Source organism: Folsomia candida, unplaced genomic scaffold (genome assembly GCF_002217175.1).
Source record: "Folsomia candida strain VU population unplaced genomic scaffold, ASM221717v1 Fcan01_Sc124, whole genome shotgun sequence".
Taxonomy (NCBI): domain Eukaryota; kingdom Metazoa; phylum Arthropoda; class Collembola; order Entomobryomorpha; family Isotomidae; genus Folsomia; species Folsomia candida.
Window position 1 is genome coordinate 1 of NW_019091316.1, and position 15,047 is coordinate 15,047.

At 35.8% G+C, this 15,047-nt stretch overlaps 1 long non-coding RNA gene across 2 annotated transcripts; it reads left to right on the forward strand.

The window, feature by feature from the left end:
• The first annotated feature begins 13,910 nt into the window (after positions 1 to 13,910).
• LOC118433770 lies at positions 13,911 to 14,674 on the forward strand. Of its 2 annotated transcripts, XR_004833565.1 has the most exons (3): positions 13,911 to 13,949; positions 14,012 to 14,167; positions 14,575 to 14,674. It is a non-coding gene; the product is annotated as an uncharacterized LOC118433770 (long non-coding RNA). The 2 variants fall into 2 exon arrangements; XR_004833564.1 differs by lacking the exon at positions 14,575 to 14,674 and having other exon boundaries at positions 14,012 to 14,194.
• The last annotated feature ends 373 nt before the right edge of the window (positions 14,675 to 15,047 follow it).

Genomic DNA, 15,047 nt, shown 5'->3' on the forward strand with positions numbered 1-15,047 from the left:
TCAGTAGCATTTTCAGTAGCATTTTCAGTATCATTTTCAGTATCATTTTCAGTATCATTTTCGTATCATTTTCAGTATCACTTTTCAGTATCATTTTCAGTATCATTTCAGTATCATTTTCAGTATCATCATTTTCAGTATCATTTTCAGTATCATTTTCAGTATCATTTTCAGTATCATTTTCAGTATCATTTCTGTATCATTTTCAGTATCATCATTTCAGTATCATTTTCAGTATCATTTTCAGTATCATTTTCAGTATTCATTTTCAGTATCATTTTCAGTATCATTTCAGTATCATTTTCAGTAGCATTTTCAGTATCATTTTCAGTATCATTTTCAGTATCATTTTCAGTATCACTTCAGTATCATTTTCAGTATCATTTTCAGTGCATTTTCAGTATCATTTTCAGTATCATTTTCAGTACATCATTTCAGTAGCATTTTCAGTATCATTTTCATATCATCATTTTCAGTATCTTTTCAGTATCACGTATCATTTCAGTATCATTTTCAGTATCATTTTCAGTATCATTTTCAGTATCATTTTCAGTATCATTTTCAGTATCATTTTCGTATCATTTTCAGTATCACTTTCAGTATCATTTTCAGTAGCTTCAGTATCATTTTCAGTATCATTTCAGTATCATTTTCAGTATCTTTTCAGTATCATTTTCAGTATCATTTTCAGTATCATTTTCAGTATCATTTTCGTATCTTTCAGTATCACTTTCAGTATCATTTTCAGTAGCATTTTCATTCACATCAATTTTCAGTATCATTTTCAGTATTTCTTCGTTATACGTATCATCTAGTATCTTTGCATCGTAGCATTTTCAGTATCATTTTCAGTATCATTTTCAGTATCATTTTCGGTATCATTTTCAGTATCACTTTCAGTATCATTTTCAGTATCATTTTCAGTATCATTTTCAGTATCATCATTTTCAGTATCATTTTCAGTATCATTTTCAGTATCATTTTCAGTATCATCATTTTCAGTATCATTTTCAGTATCATTTTCAGTATCATCATTTCAGTATCATTTTCAGTATCATTTTCAGTATCATTTTCAGTATCATTTTCAGTATCATTTCAGTATCATTTTCAGTTTCATTATGATTATTAAAAAATTATTACTATCCAAAAAAGATCGAAGACAGAGATTAAAAAATTCCTTAGCAAAGATCAAAAAAATTCCCTAGCAATGTTAAAAAAATTCCCTAGCAACGTTAAAAAAATTCCTTAGCAACGTTAAAAAAATTCCCCCGAAACCTTAAAAAGATTCCCTAGCAACGTTAAAAAAATTCCCTAGAAACCTTAAAAAGAATCTCTAGCAACGTTAAAAAAATCCTTGGCAACGTTAAAAAAAATCCCTAGAAACCTTAAAAAGATTCCCTAGCAACGTTAAAAAAATTCCCTAGAAACCTTAAAAAAATTCTCTAGCAACGTTAAAAAAATCCTTAGCAACGTCAAAAAAATCCCTAGCAACGTTAAAAAATTCCCTAGCAACGTTAAAAAATTCCCTAGCAACACTTAAAAAATTCCCTAGCAATGTTAAAAAATCTCTTAGGGGCTAAAAAAATTGATATAAAGTAATAAATTAATGATAGTTTCCTAAAATTGTGGAACCTAAAATTGTTCCCGTCTTTAAGACGGGCTTCTAGTTTAGTATAAGTTATCAGTTCATCAAATTTGACTAGCGTTTTTTGGTAACAGAATATTGGTATTTTATTCTGTTATTTTGGTCACAGAATATTTTCAAAATAAATTTACGTACTTTCTACATAGTTTTACGAATTTCTGTGAATAACTGTTTTTTTACAAATGTGGTCAAATTTGTCTACAATTTTGTTTCACAAATTGTGCAACTTTTTTTACCTTTATCGTATTTTATACTTTATTTAGTCATAATATTTTACTAACAAATTTATTAAAAATGTGTACTTTTACAATTACATTGTTTACCAATTTCTTGAAACTCACCTTCCCAACATTTTTCACCAGGATTTCGATCCTGTCACAGTTTTTCATTTTAATTTCACCTACTCCATCCTCTCGTCGTAAGTGGAGCGGGTTTCTGGATAAGGCAAACCCTTAAAGTCCTGCGGTGGTGGTGGGGGTCATGGCCCTCCCAATGGATGCAATTCATGACGGAGATGACCTTATCCCTCGTGGTGTTGTGGCGGATAAGTTCTTCTTGGGTCGGAGGTCTTTGTAGGAGGGGACACTTCCACATTTGCAGTTGTGGCGGGAGAAGAGGGGCATTCTTTTGGGACCCATAAATATTCTGCTTCGAGACGTGGAGATAGTTAGTTTGTGGTTTCGTGTTTTTTCTGCAGTGGGATTTGGTTCGGATGTGGTGAACAAGGGGGAAATATTTACTATTTTTTACTGCTTTCTCTCTTCACTCTCTGGCTGTAAATCCGATTTCCTCGGGGAGCTGACTGACGATGAGTTTAAATGATATTCCCTCCTTCGCGTTTTCTCCTTCTGCCCAGGAATTCATTTCATTTCGCTGCATTCGCGAGTAAATAATTTTATAATTATTTGATAATTTAATTTATTCTAACGTAACATGGTACGAATTATGTGCATTGGCTTCTCATCCTCCATCTATCTATGCTATTATTTATGTAAATACATACATATGTATATATATACACGACTTAAGACTTTTTGTATATTCCAAAAATAATTTATTCATCACACCCAATTTGAACTAATAATTTGAAAAATAATTTTCTACGATACACATGCTTACACAATTGTATTCACTTAATTAACCCGAAATTCTGATTCAAATGGAACAAATAATTAATATTAGTTTACGTATTTATTTAATCCAAAAGCCGAACTTTGAAGTATTTCATCCCGACGGGCAACGTAAACTTATCTAATTGTCGGCAGACCGCGGGTCTTGTGCACGGAGCTTTTTAAAGAGGTTAAGAGCCCGTTGGCAAGTTCGTGGGTTTCAAATGGAATAAAAAACTCCTTCTAGACCGACGACTATTTTTCACACGTAAGAAAATTGTGAATGGTTCATCTTCTGTATTCTCATCAATGGACGTGATTGACATTCGTCCATGAAGGTACACCCCTCTGCCTCGGGGATTGTGTCGCCCTCGTGACGCAGCCACACTTGTGCATTCGGTAGCGTTTGAAATCCTAGGAAGAGTCGACGTCCTTTCGGATGAAAGAACAGCGTGTCTGATTGATCGGAGAACGCCACCATGGCGAAGGTCAACTCGATCTCCCATTGGAATCTGCCGGTCGGGCCTGCACTCCCCCACTTGTCGGTGCGGTTGACGTGCTCATTCCAGCGGGAGGCTGAGGATTCGTACTGCCGCCAGGTGTAGGATGAGGGGAGGTGTCGTTGCAGATGCGCATCCTACCTGAAAATAATTTCAAGAAATTTTGAAATCATAAGTATAAAAACCGTTGAAAGACTAATAAATAAATAAAACCATTGATTTTTTAGAGATCAGAGTACTTACAAAATCATTCTTATATTGCCTTGTGCAGTGACAGACAGTTGGAAATAGATAGCGGATTCTTAACCAGTTAAATTATCAACCATTCAAAATTTTGTGAGAGAATGAAATTCTACGGGGACTTAAGTTTTTATACTGGCAATGACTTATTTCTGTTCAGCATAAATACACATGCACCCGTAAAGTTTGGTTTAAAAGGTTGATTTTTTAGATAACTAACATGTAAGTGTACGCATATATACATATGTATGTAAGTACATATGCATCCCCATGTATCAACAGTAAACTCATCCGGTCTATTTTTAATTACATAAATATGACATACATGCGTGCATACAAAAATATTCAGGTTTTTCAGGTCAATAATTGGACCAATCATGACAAGGGTGGATCTGTTTTATGGATGCACTCTGTCTGTCCGTCCGTCTCCCTGTCTGCACGATAACTTTCGAATGAATTCGAATTTAAGCATGCGGACTTCACTAATGAGTATCTATTTTGGGGGAGGTTAGGTTCGACGATGGGGTTGTAGGTCATAAGGTCATGGCGTCATGATGTAGAATTTTTGTGGTATTCATGTCAGATTTTTAGTTTTGACCGTTTTAGACGTATTTTGGGACGAATATTTCTGAAAGGACCTCCCTTTCGACGTATGTCAACATGTCTAAATTTTTGTCTCCACCGTTTTCGACGTACTTTGGAACGGGGATTTCAGAAATGACCTCCGTTTCGACGTATGTCTACATGGCGACTGTGTAGATGAAATCAAAGGTCGAAAATGTCGAAGTTGTTAGAAAATGGGCTGGAAGAGCGGACAGACACAAGGTTTCACCATTTTGCTACATTTCGTTTGCAACGGTTTATTATGTACTGCATATGTACATACGTACATAAATCTGGCGTGTTATATGCATGCCTACGTACATAAATATGTACATGTGTTTCTGCACATGTATTTATAACCATTAATCTTTGACAAGTAGCGTAATTACCAAATTTTTAAGGGTGGGAGTTGGGAAATGTTAGGGACCCTTTACCGTAATTAATGAAAATGAAAATCAACCTTTAACGTGAACGGATATCAGAATGAAACATTCTGGTTTGCAAAACCATGACGTCTATGTCTGGCGGTTGAGTCGTATCTTCAGCACAGAGAACGGACTCTGTGTGGGCTCCACTCTCTGGCATTGGTCAGTCCGTCTGACCGGGCTCACCCGACCATTGAGAGGAGCACCCACCCCGTACTAACACCGAGCCGAGCAGGATTCACTAGCCTTTCCCGAACCCGAGCGGTACCCGTCCAAGCCCTTCGGATCCATCATAATGCTTAACCTCGTCCCATTACAGAACTCAGGCAAGCACTCTGAATCAACTAACTAATGAAAAATATTCAGAGTTTTAAGTAATTTTATAACACAAAATGCGGACGAAACACCATTCACATCAATTTAACTACTTAAAAGCAAATTTATGCGAATCTTATTTGCTAAAAAATATAAATCTAACAGCAGTTATTTTTTTCCAAATCGTAAATTTTACAAAATTTTCGAAACCCTAAAATTTGAAACCTTGCGGTGAGAAATTAACTAATATTTGGTAGTAAGTTTGAATCTTTTTAAGCGATTGTTACTATTACCCGTAGTAAATCTTTACTAGCGCGATAGAGTCACATAATGACTCCCCAAGTTAACGATTTGTTAAAATTTATTTAGGGTGTACATACATGTATACACTGAAAACAAAATAGTACCGATCAACTCGGCCAGTTTTCACTATATAACTTAACCGCCTTGGTTACAAAATTGATTCCGAGTAGTTAGGAAATTTTAAAGTCCAGTTACAACATTAAAACAGTCGGTATCAAACTTATCACCCCTTGGAATTAACTATAATCAAGGCGATTAAGTCATATAGTGACACCGGGCGGAATTGATCGGTACCATTTTGTTTTCATGTACATGCAATTCCTTCGCAAAGTGCATACCAGGTTCACCCCAGCACTTTTTGTGACTTGACTTCTACAGCTTGCTAGACCAACGGGTCATAAACAACGGTTGGGTCGTAATTTGGGCAAATGCGCGTAAAAATTCAGCGACTTTTGGGCTGTGCGAAGTAGGAAAATTGATTTTAGATTTCGCAGGCATCAACTTGAGAAAACAAGAATTTTTGTAATTTTTGTACCTTAGCCAAAGTGCCGAACTAAGCTTTGTTTACCAAGAGTTAGTGAATCAAACTGCATCAATATGTATTGATGTCACAAAAAGATCTGGGAATGAACATGGTTTTGCGCGCTCCTAACTATCCTTTTTAATGGCAGGAGGAAATTAAATAATTATTTCTAATGTTTTAATATTTATCTCATCACCTTTGTTTCCACTTTCACAACGGCAACTTCCAACATGGTTGCAGTGGTTGTGGGGCTGGACTCTACTTCTCGCTTCACATGGTTCAGTGGGTGCGACGCCATAGCGTTAACACTACGTGTCAGTCGGTAATGTTCTATGTAATTAAATTTTTTTCAAGAAGAAGAGCACACTGTGGAGATGGCGAGGTTGGCAATGATACATTTTATATTAGCTGGAGACATTCTTATTTAATGGGTAGGAGAAAAGGGTTGCTTGGTTTATTTTAGGGAAAGGGTTATTGGTTTATTTTAGGAAAGGGTTATTGGTTTATTTAGGGAAAGGGTTATTGGTTTATTTTAGGGAAAGGTTATTGGTTTATTTTAGGGAAAGGGTTATTGGTTGGACAAAGCGTGTATAAATAACCATGAAAGGTGACATTCTATGTAAAGTTAGTTTTATTTTTCAGAAATACATAAAAGCATAAACGTACGAACGTATCTGTAAATAAATATTTAATATTTAGAAAAATAATAAAGAAACAACATGGTCAAGGCGTAAATATACAAATTGAAGATATGTAAATCCATACACATGAACTGAACTAATCCTAGGTATGCAATGTAAATGTCTTGTGCATACATAATAAATATGTACACAGATATTACTTTAGCTTATAAATTCAAAGACAGATTTGAACTTAACTACCAGATATAAAGAGTTCCTTTATAATAAAAATGTTCAGATGTACATATTAACTTCCATGCTGTAAATTATGGACCCATTAATTTATGCATTAGAGATCTATGGATATGTACATTCAAATATTTGGACACCTGTTTTTGAACTTCTTAATGAGTCCAGTTTACGGTGGGCAAATTTTTAAAAATATGTGGTAAAATAGACATTTATTTATTTATCGTGTTTCCGATTAAGTTTTAACAACCCTGAAATAAGTAAACTAATTACTTCTTTGTTTGTGAAATGGGTTGGCTAAGCTAAGATTGTTGTTTTTTATAACAATAGTGTACCTACATACATAAATATATATGTATGTACGTTTGGATACGAAACGATCATAAAAATATGGTGTTCCCGCTCATGTAAAAATAGTGACTCCTTGTAATGAGTCGTTGCATACACTCTCAATAATTCTAGGATAAAATTATTACTATTTTTATTTCCGTGGCATAGAAATAACCATTGACTCCCATTAGGAGGCAAATTTATCACCAAAATTGTCAACATCCAAGGTGACAGACATTGTATCCCTACTAGAGATAAGTTATTTCCTTAGTGGAAATAAATCGTCTCCATAATTATTTCCAGCAGTTGGCAATTTATCTCTTTGAGAAATATTTTCCACCGACCCCAAGCCAACTTTTAGCGGCGGTTACTTTGAGTTGCTCACGTTTCCTCCACCTTCTACTATTTCACAATGGAAAATATTATAATTGTTAGAGTTTTCCATCCCTTAAGAGGAAAGAAATTAGTTATTGGGGATCTAAATTATGAAGTATTTTCCACCGAAGGTACATAACTTATAATAATATTAGTCTTTGAGTTATCTTTAAATAAATTAGAATTAATTAGAATTAATTATTTGTTCACAGTAAAAGAAAAGTTTTCCATTGACCTTGATACACAAATTTCATTCGAAGATGACCATGGGGCTGAGGTCGACAAGAAATTTATCCATATTTAATTCAAAAAACACCTACCCCCACATTGAAAATCTTTGGGGAAGAATTACATGTTATTCATAGTAAGTAAATATTTCAACACCTCGTCGTACTGGTGCAGTGTTATTTATTTGGGATTCAATAATTTATTCTTGCAGGTAACAATGCACTTCCCCTTGTTGCGGCTGAAATATATCCGTCCTACAATTTTGAAGAAATCTAGATAAATAATTTTAAACAGGTGAACCAACTTTATGTGTGCTTATATTTGTTCCATTATTATAATCATGTCCTATATTAATACAAGGCATGTTGTGATGATCCTAAATTGCTAACGTTCATTGTTTCCAGATAATTGAGACTACAATTCAGCACGATAATAAACTGGAGCGGTTAGTCGAGGATTCCATTCAACAAGGATGTGTAACTGCAGAGAATTCATCCATTCTCATCAAAGATCTCGTCCCAAGCTGATTGAGCTAAAGGGGTAGGTCATTAATTTAATTCATTAAGTTGTACTTTTTTTGGAATCAGTCAACATTTGGAAATCGTGTTATGATTTCGCCAACATCCAAGGAACAAAAGATATTTGCGAAAGCAATTCTACTTGTTATTCCTCCGTGGCGCTATCCGGGTAGTAAGGACGGGACGGTCAGATATAAATATATATTTAATAGTTATTATATTTTTAATTAATTTTAATTAATTATTTAAATAATTAATGTAGGATATTTTGTTCGACCAACTTGGACGAGGTGGCCTGATTCAAGCCAGACTGCGACATGTTCACAAATCCCTAAATAAAGATAAGCCAAAAGTACAAAGAAAGCGAGGAACACCCAAGACGGACGATTCGTCGCCAAAACGTGCAGCCGTTGGATCGGATGTAACAGAAAATTCGGCAGAGTATCTTGTTTTAATTCAAAAGCTGTCTGGCCTTTGTCCGAAGACAGCCGAAAATGAAATTAAACAATGGATGACGGAGACGCTGCCACACCGTTCAGCTTTAACGCTGTCGAACCAGCTTAACATCCTCAACACCTACAATAAATTTACAGATTGTAACTATCTGGTAAGCAAATATTTAGTCGGATAATTGGACATTGGTTTGACATTATTCTTTTTAAACATTCTTATATTTTTATATAATGATTGGCAGATTAATTTTGAGTTCTCACTGATACACGAATCTTCTGTCAACAATTTTCTTGACATCTGGCCATCTGCTGCCCACAAAATCTTGCAAAGGGGACCAGAAATCAACAAATCTCCAGCCTTGAAGAAATTTTTTTTGGAAGAGTCATGTAAGATTTGTATGAGTGGATTGTGGTGTGAGTGAACTAAAAATAAGTGACTATATAATGTTTAAATTCTAGACAATTGGGATACGCACATTTCCGCCCTGTTCATGCTATTGCATCTTATTCCACCTGCTGCATAGGGACAAGGGCGAGGAAGTCGATCAAATATTGGCGACGCCAAAGAACTTCTAATTTCATTTTTTAATGTACACTCTTATTACTCTCTTTAATAATTACGTAAATATTATTTTAATTTTTGATTATTCTACATGCAGCTTGCAACCCCATTAAAATCAATTTTGGACACATGGGCAGATAAGGCAGTAGTTTGTTTAGGGTTAGTTTATAAGTTTATTTTATAAACTTTTATAAACATTTAAAATGAATATGAATTCTATATTAAAGCGATCAGTTTTATGAATATATTATAAGATTAACGATAGACTTATAATTGATATGTCATCAACTCAATGGGTGCATGTAGGTTGAAGGGGCCAACACGGGAGCGGTGGTGAGAAGATGGCGGAGTGAAACTTTTCTGACAATCTTCCGTCCAAACAAAAGGCATATTAGTACCCGAAATGGCATGAAGGGGACGGCAAACGTCGGAGAAAGCCGGGATCCAACGTCGGTAGAAGGAGCATAGACCAATAAATGAACGCAATGATTTGGGTTTTGTGGGACGGAGAAAGTTTTCAATGGAAGAAAGTTTGGAAGGGTCGGGGAGGAATCCTCGGGGTAATAATGTACCCCAGAGTTTTGACGCGCTGATAGCCGAAGAATGATTTTGGGGGTTTGAGAGCAAGGTTGGTGCGACGGAGACGGAGCAGAATTTTTATCAGGTGGATTAGGTGCTCCTCAAAAGTTCCCGAATAACAAAAAAGATCATCGACGTAAATGAAAAGGTGGCGTAATTTACCAAAGGCCATGTCCTTGAAAACGTAATTTAGAACACGTAAAAACAGGGGAGGACTATTTTTAGCTCGCATCGGAACAAATTCAAACTCAAATTGCCCCTCGTTTGTCACAAATGATGTATATTTCTTCTCAGATTCGGGGAGCGGAATATAAAAAAAATCCATCTCGAATATCTGCCGTAGAAAACCATTTTGCACCATGTAAATTTGGAAGAGATCCTGCATGCAAGACATAGGGAAAGGATCAGATTTGGCAATGGCATTAATCTTCATATATGCGACGCAGAATCGCCAGGAATTATCTGGTTTGCGAACCAATACGACCTGAGAAGCCCAAGGACTTGAGCTCTTGCGAATATATTTTTGTTTCGTCGAGAAGAAGTTGCACCTGTTCATTAATAAATTGTTGTTCTGCAAAACTACGTGGGTATGGCTTGACAGCAATAGGAGCAGCATCCCCAACGTCAGCGAGTTTGAGGTCTCCTGGCATGGGGCCGTGATATTCCGTGTATGTATCCTACTTAGCATTGATCAAATTAATCACCTTTGCCTGCCAATTGAACATAAGTGTCCACCAATTCTTTGACAGAATGAGATCAGATTGATGTCCACATGCGTAACCGAGTCCAACACAGATTATTAAATATTTTACAATAAAACATTTGTTTGAAGTAGAAGGAGTACATAAATTTATTTGGATGTAAATACTTATCTATTCGTTGAGATACTACCTTAAAAATAATTTACAAATTTTATATCGCTAATTGATAATTTCGTAAGTATAGCTTGCAGTGAATGGTTGCGGGGGCCCACACTGGAACGTCCCTTGGTAGGTTTTGGCATAAATTCCCTGGGTACTTTTTCTGGAATATTTTTTCATATTTGAGTATTTGGGCAACAAATACGTGCACTGTAACAAATATTTAGTGACCACACCCCCTGGGGGGTTGACCACACCCCTGGGGGTTGACCACACCCCCTCCGGGGGTGTGGCGCTGAAACTTATTCCAATCGATAGATCTTTGAAAACTAATCCGATTTGGTATATGATACTGACCTGTAGGTCACTCAGGTCTCAAGTTATCGGCGTCCAAAGTTCGAAATTTTGCGTTTTGCGCGCAGTTTGTGACTCTGTGGCGCATTTTGCGACAACATTTTAGCGTACTTATATATGCTATTCCATGCAGCCTACCATTGGGTATAGTCCCAAGAAAAAAAATCCATCCGGACACGCCTAGTTTTGTCGCAGGAATTTTTTGAAAAACGTAAAAAAAACCGAAATTTGCACACATAAAAATAATAAAAAGTAAATTTGACTTAAACATGAGCAAATATTTTCCCATTTGTTTTCCAATTGCCATAAGAAATTTCTTTTTATTAAATTTAATAAAAATGAAATTTATGAAATTAAAAATTTTGTTGAAATTTGCGGAGTACTATATAATAAATTAATTTTTAACAAAGTTTGAAATTATAATGAACAAAATGAATAAAAAGTAATTTCTTTAATAATGGCAATTGGAAAACAAATGGGAAAATATTTGTTCATGTTTAAGCCAAATTTACTTTTTAATTATTTTTTAGTGTGCAAATTTCGGTTTTTTTTGACGTTTTTCAAAAAATTCCTGCGACAAAACTAGGCGTGTCCGGATGGATTTTTTTTCTTGGGACTATACCCAATGGTAGGCTGCATGGAATAGCATATCTTAGTACGCTAAAATGTTGTCGCGGAATGCGCCACAGAGTCGCAAAGTGCGCGCAAAACACAAAATTTCGAACTTTGGACGCCGATAACTTGAGACCTGAGTGACCTACAGGTCAGTATCATATACCAAATCGGATTATTTTTCAAAGATCTATCGATTGGAAATAAGTTTCAGCGCCACACCCCCTGAGGGGGTGTGGTCAACCCCCAGGGGGTGTGGTCACTAAATATTTTTTACAGTGCACGTATTTGTTGCCCAAATACTCAAATATGAAAAAATATTCCAGAAAAAGTACCCAGGGAATTTATGCCAAAACCTACCAAGGGACGCTCCAGTGTGGGGCCTTACTACGCAATTGCAGTTGAGCTTAGACCACAAACACGGTTTTGAACCTTCGTAAACTTATCGCCAATTAGTGTTTAGAACCACATTTTTTGATATTTAAGACAACATCGTCTACAATGTGCGTGCAAAACGTCGTATTCTACTCCATATTCATAGGATTTAAAAGGGCACAACAACTGTCAAAATAGTGCGAGATCATCATAATTACACTCTTCAAATCCTCAACATTTAATGGGGAGAATCCAGAAATTTCTTGATTCCGCCGATATCATTATCGTGTTCCACGAATGTAAAAATAATGCTGACGATTCACAGGTATCCCAACCCAACAATCAAAATATTTGCGATAGGAGTTCAGCTTACGTAATATTACGTAAAAGATTAATTAATGAGAGCAGATAGAAACGACCCTATCTCTGGATTTGTGATAATCCTTAACTAAATCCTCACTTTAACATTCCCATCCCAGCAGAACAGAGTTTGCCTTGATTGTGCATAGCCAAAGTTATCACACAATAAATATTTAAACGTTCCGATAAAGATTAACGAAATATTCCATGGGTCGAGGGTCTCTGCGTAAATTTGGTCATACTAGATTCCCAAAAATTTTACCTTTTGCCATCAATTACAAAGAAATTCCTCATATCCCTCTTCAGTTCGTATGTATGGGCACTCCACCATAAATTCACCATTATTCAACTAGTCAGTATCGAGTCACTGAGCTGTTTCTGATTAATCATTATAATCAAGCAAATGTGATAAAATAAATCTGATAACTGACATTTCACACGTTATACTGAGTAAAGTTTAGTTACCTTTTCCAGGTCCTCCGATCCGGTCGATTAGAGGAGAGAATCGCGTACAAAAATAATTTCAAGGTTTAATTATCCTTCGCAACAACTATGTTACCAATAGTTGGACTAACTGTGGGTTTTATTTCCACTTAATCGGGCTCACCACTAGTGCCATGTACGATGGGCACAGCATGCTTAGAGTTACACCACAGACCAAGCGACAAGAAGATCATTTAAGGGACCTGGGTAAACATCAAGGGGTATGGGCACTCTAAATAATTTGGTAATAACACTATTACCATGCGGAGACAGTATAAGTGCCTTCGTAACGACATTGAGTCATCGCCTTGTAATTGTCTTATTACCGGAATATTTACATACAATGAAGAACGTATCTATACAAAAATGGTGTCAAATTTTCCAAAAGACTAAACATTGCCCGCTTTTCTATGTGTCCATAATCAATTTTCATTTTTTTTGACCTTTTAGAATATAATAAAGTAATAATTTCAAATCAAAATAATTATTAATCAATTATGTCCTATTTTTACTTTTAAGGTATCATTTATTGGAGGTGATCCTCTTGTTGGGGATCATTCCCATGTAATTGCTTCCCCACAAGTGTTGGATTTTGTGTTGGAATCTTTGAAAAAATTCGAAACTGAGCATCTTCTAACTAATCCTGATGTAGGAAGGTAAGGCCGCTTTTAAAATGGGATTCATTTTCTAATATTATTTTCTAATTTTTCTAATTTCTAATTTTCTAATTCTAATTTTCTAATTCACTTTCTAATTCTAATATTCTAATCATCATTTTCTAATTCCAGAAAATTGTTTGAGATTTCCCCGATTTTTCCCTCATTTTTATTCCCCGCAACCCTCGTCTTAAATTTCTACATTCCCTGGAAATCCGTACCCTGAAATACTCTCAAGTTTTCTGCAACCAATCCATATTATTTTTTCAAATAATTTATTGAAGGCAGACAAATTTGTATACCTAACCAAATCGTACAATTTTATCAAGAACAATTATTCCTTTGCCTCATAAATACTTTTAAAAAATAGGTCAATCCGTTCTCAAAAGGTCAGGACTAGAAGAATGGAGATATATCAGTTGGGACGCATACTACGATTTGGACTCGGTTAAAAAACTTACATATTTATCTATTCATTCAAATCTCACCAACTATTTTCCCGCTAATTCTTTTTTAAATAGATCAACCAATACCTGACCGTTCAAAGTGTCGGACATCCTGACCTCGTGACCCTCACAACGATCGGAAAATCGTTCGAGGGAAGGGACTTATTTCTCCTCAAAATTAACAATGGAGCACCACGAAACCAATTATATGGATTGATTCTAATATTGTAAGAATATTATTACCGCCATTTTTAAGCTAATTATTTCTTCAAATGGAATCTTATTTTAGCATGCCCGAGAATGGATTTCATCCGCGGTCGGGCTCTATTTGATCGATCAACTCCTGAATAGCCCAGATATTGAGATTCAAGCTTATTTGGACGATTTTAATTTTCACATTTTACCCATGGCTAACCCGGATGGATTCGTTTTCTCTCATTTAACCGTATAAATTCAAATGAATGTCAAGGGAGACCTATTTAGTTTTTTTAGTTAAAGCGCATAATCTCTTAAAATGGTCTAATCTCGCAAACGCAATTTCCGACTCGTAGACTATCAATTACCTTTCACATTACTTAACTCGCTTAATCTTGATTGGTTCAAACAAATTTACTTCAAATTAGTTCAACTTTATGCGCTTAAAACAAAAAATACTGGATTCCCCCCCCCCTATTTGCTAACCCTGTACTGCATTGGCCGCGGATGAGACCTTTGTTCATGTCAAAGAATCTCCCACATTGGTTGGGAGATTCGCCAACCAATGTGGGAGACGCGGCGTGGGGAGACGCGGCGGTAACCCAACGCGGCCACAGTTCACAACAAATATCTAATTCCATTATTATTCCTAAGTAGGACAGATTTTGGAGGAAGACGCGATCAAACACTTCCGCAACGGCAATAAATGGATGCCGTGGCGTAGATCGGAATAGAAATTTCGACGCCTACTGGCTAGGTAAGGTTCAACAAAGACTTTGTTTTTCTTACCCCTCACGAGTTTTCTCCATATTTTTCCTCCAAATTTTTTAATTAGTTCCGACAAGAAGGTCACAATGTAGTGGACATACTATAAAATAGTATAAAAATTGGAAATTTTAGTAAATTTTAGTAGTTTTCAAAATTTCAACCTTTCTACTTATAATTTACCGATTCACAGGTTATTGCATTTGAGCAAGTGTCCATTTTATGGGGCCAACTCTCTCTATAACTTGAAGGCCAATCAGTATCTATTTTCTATTTTTCAGAAAACGATGGGGGTTCTAAAGACCCTGCGACCTTTATTTCGCTGGAGACGCCGTTTTCACGGAGTTGGAATGCATCGCAATTGC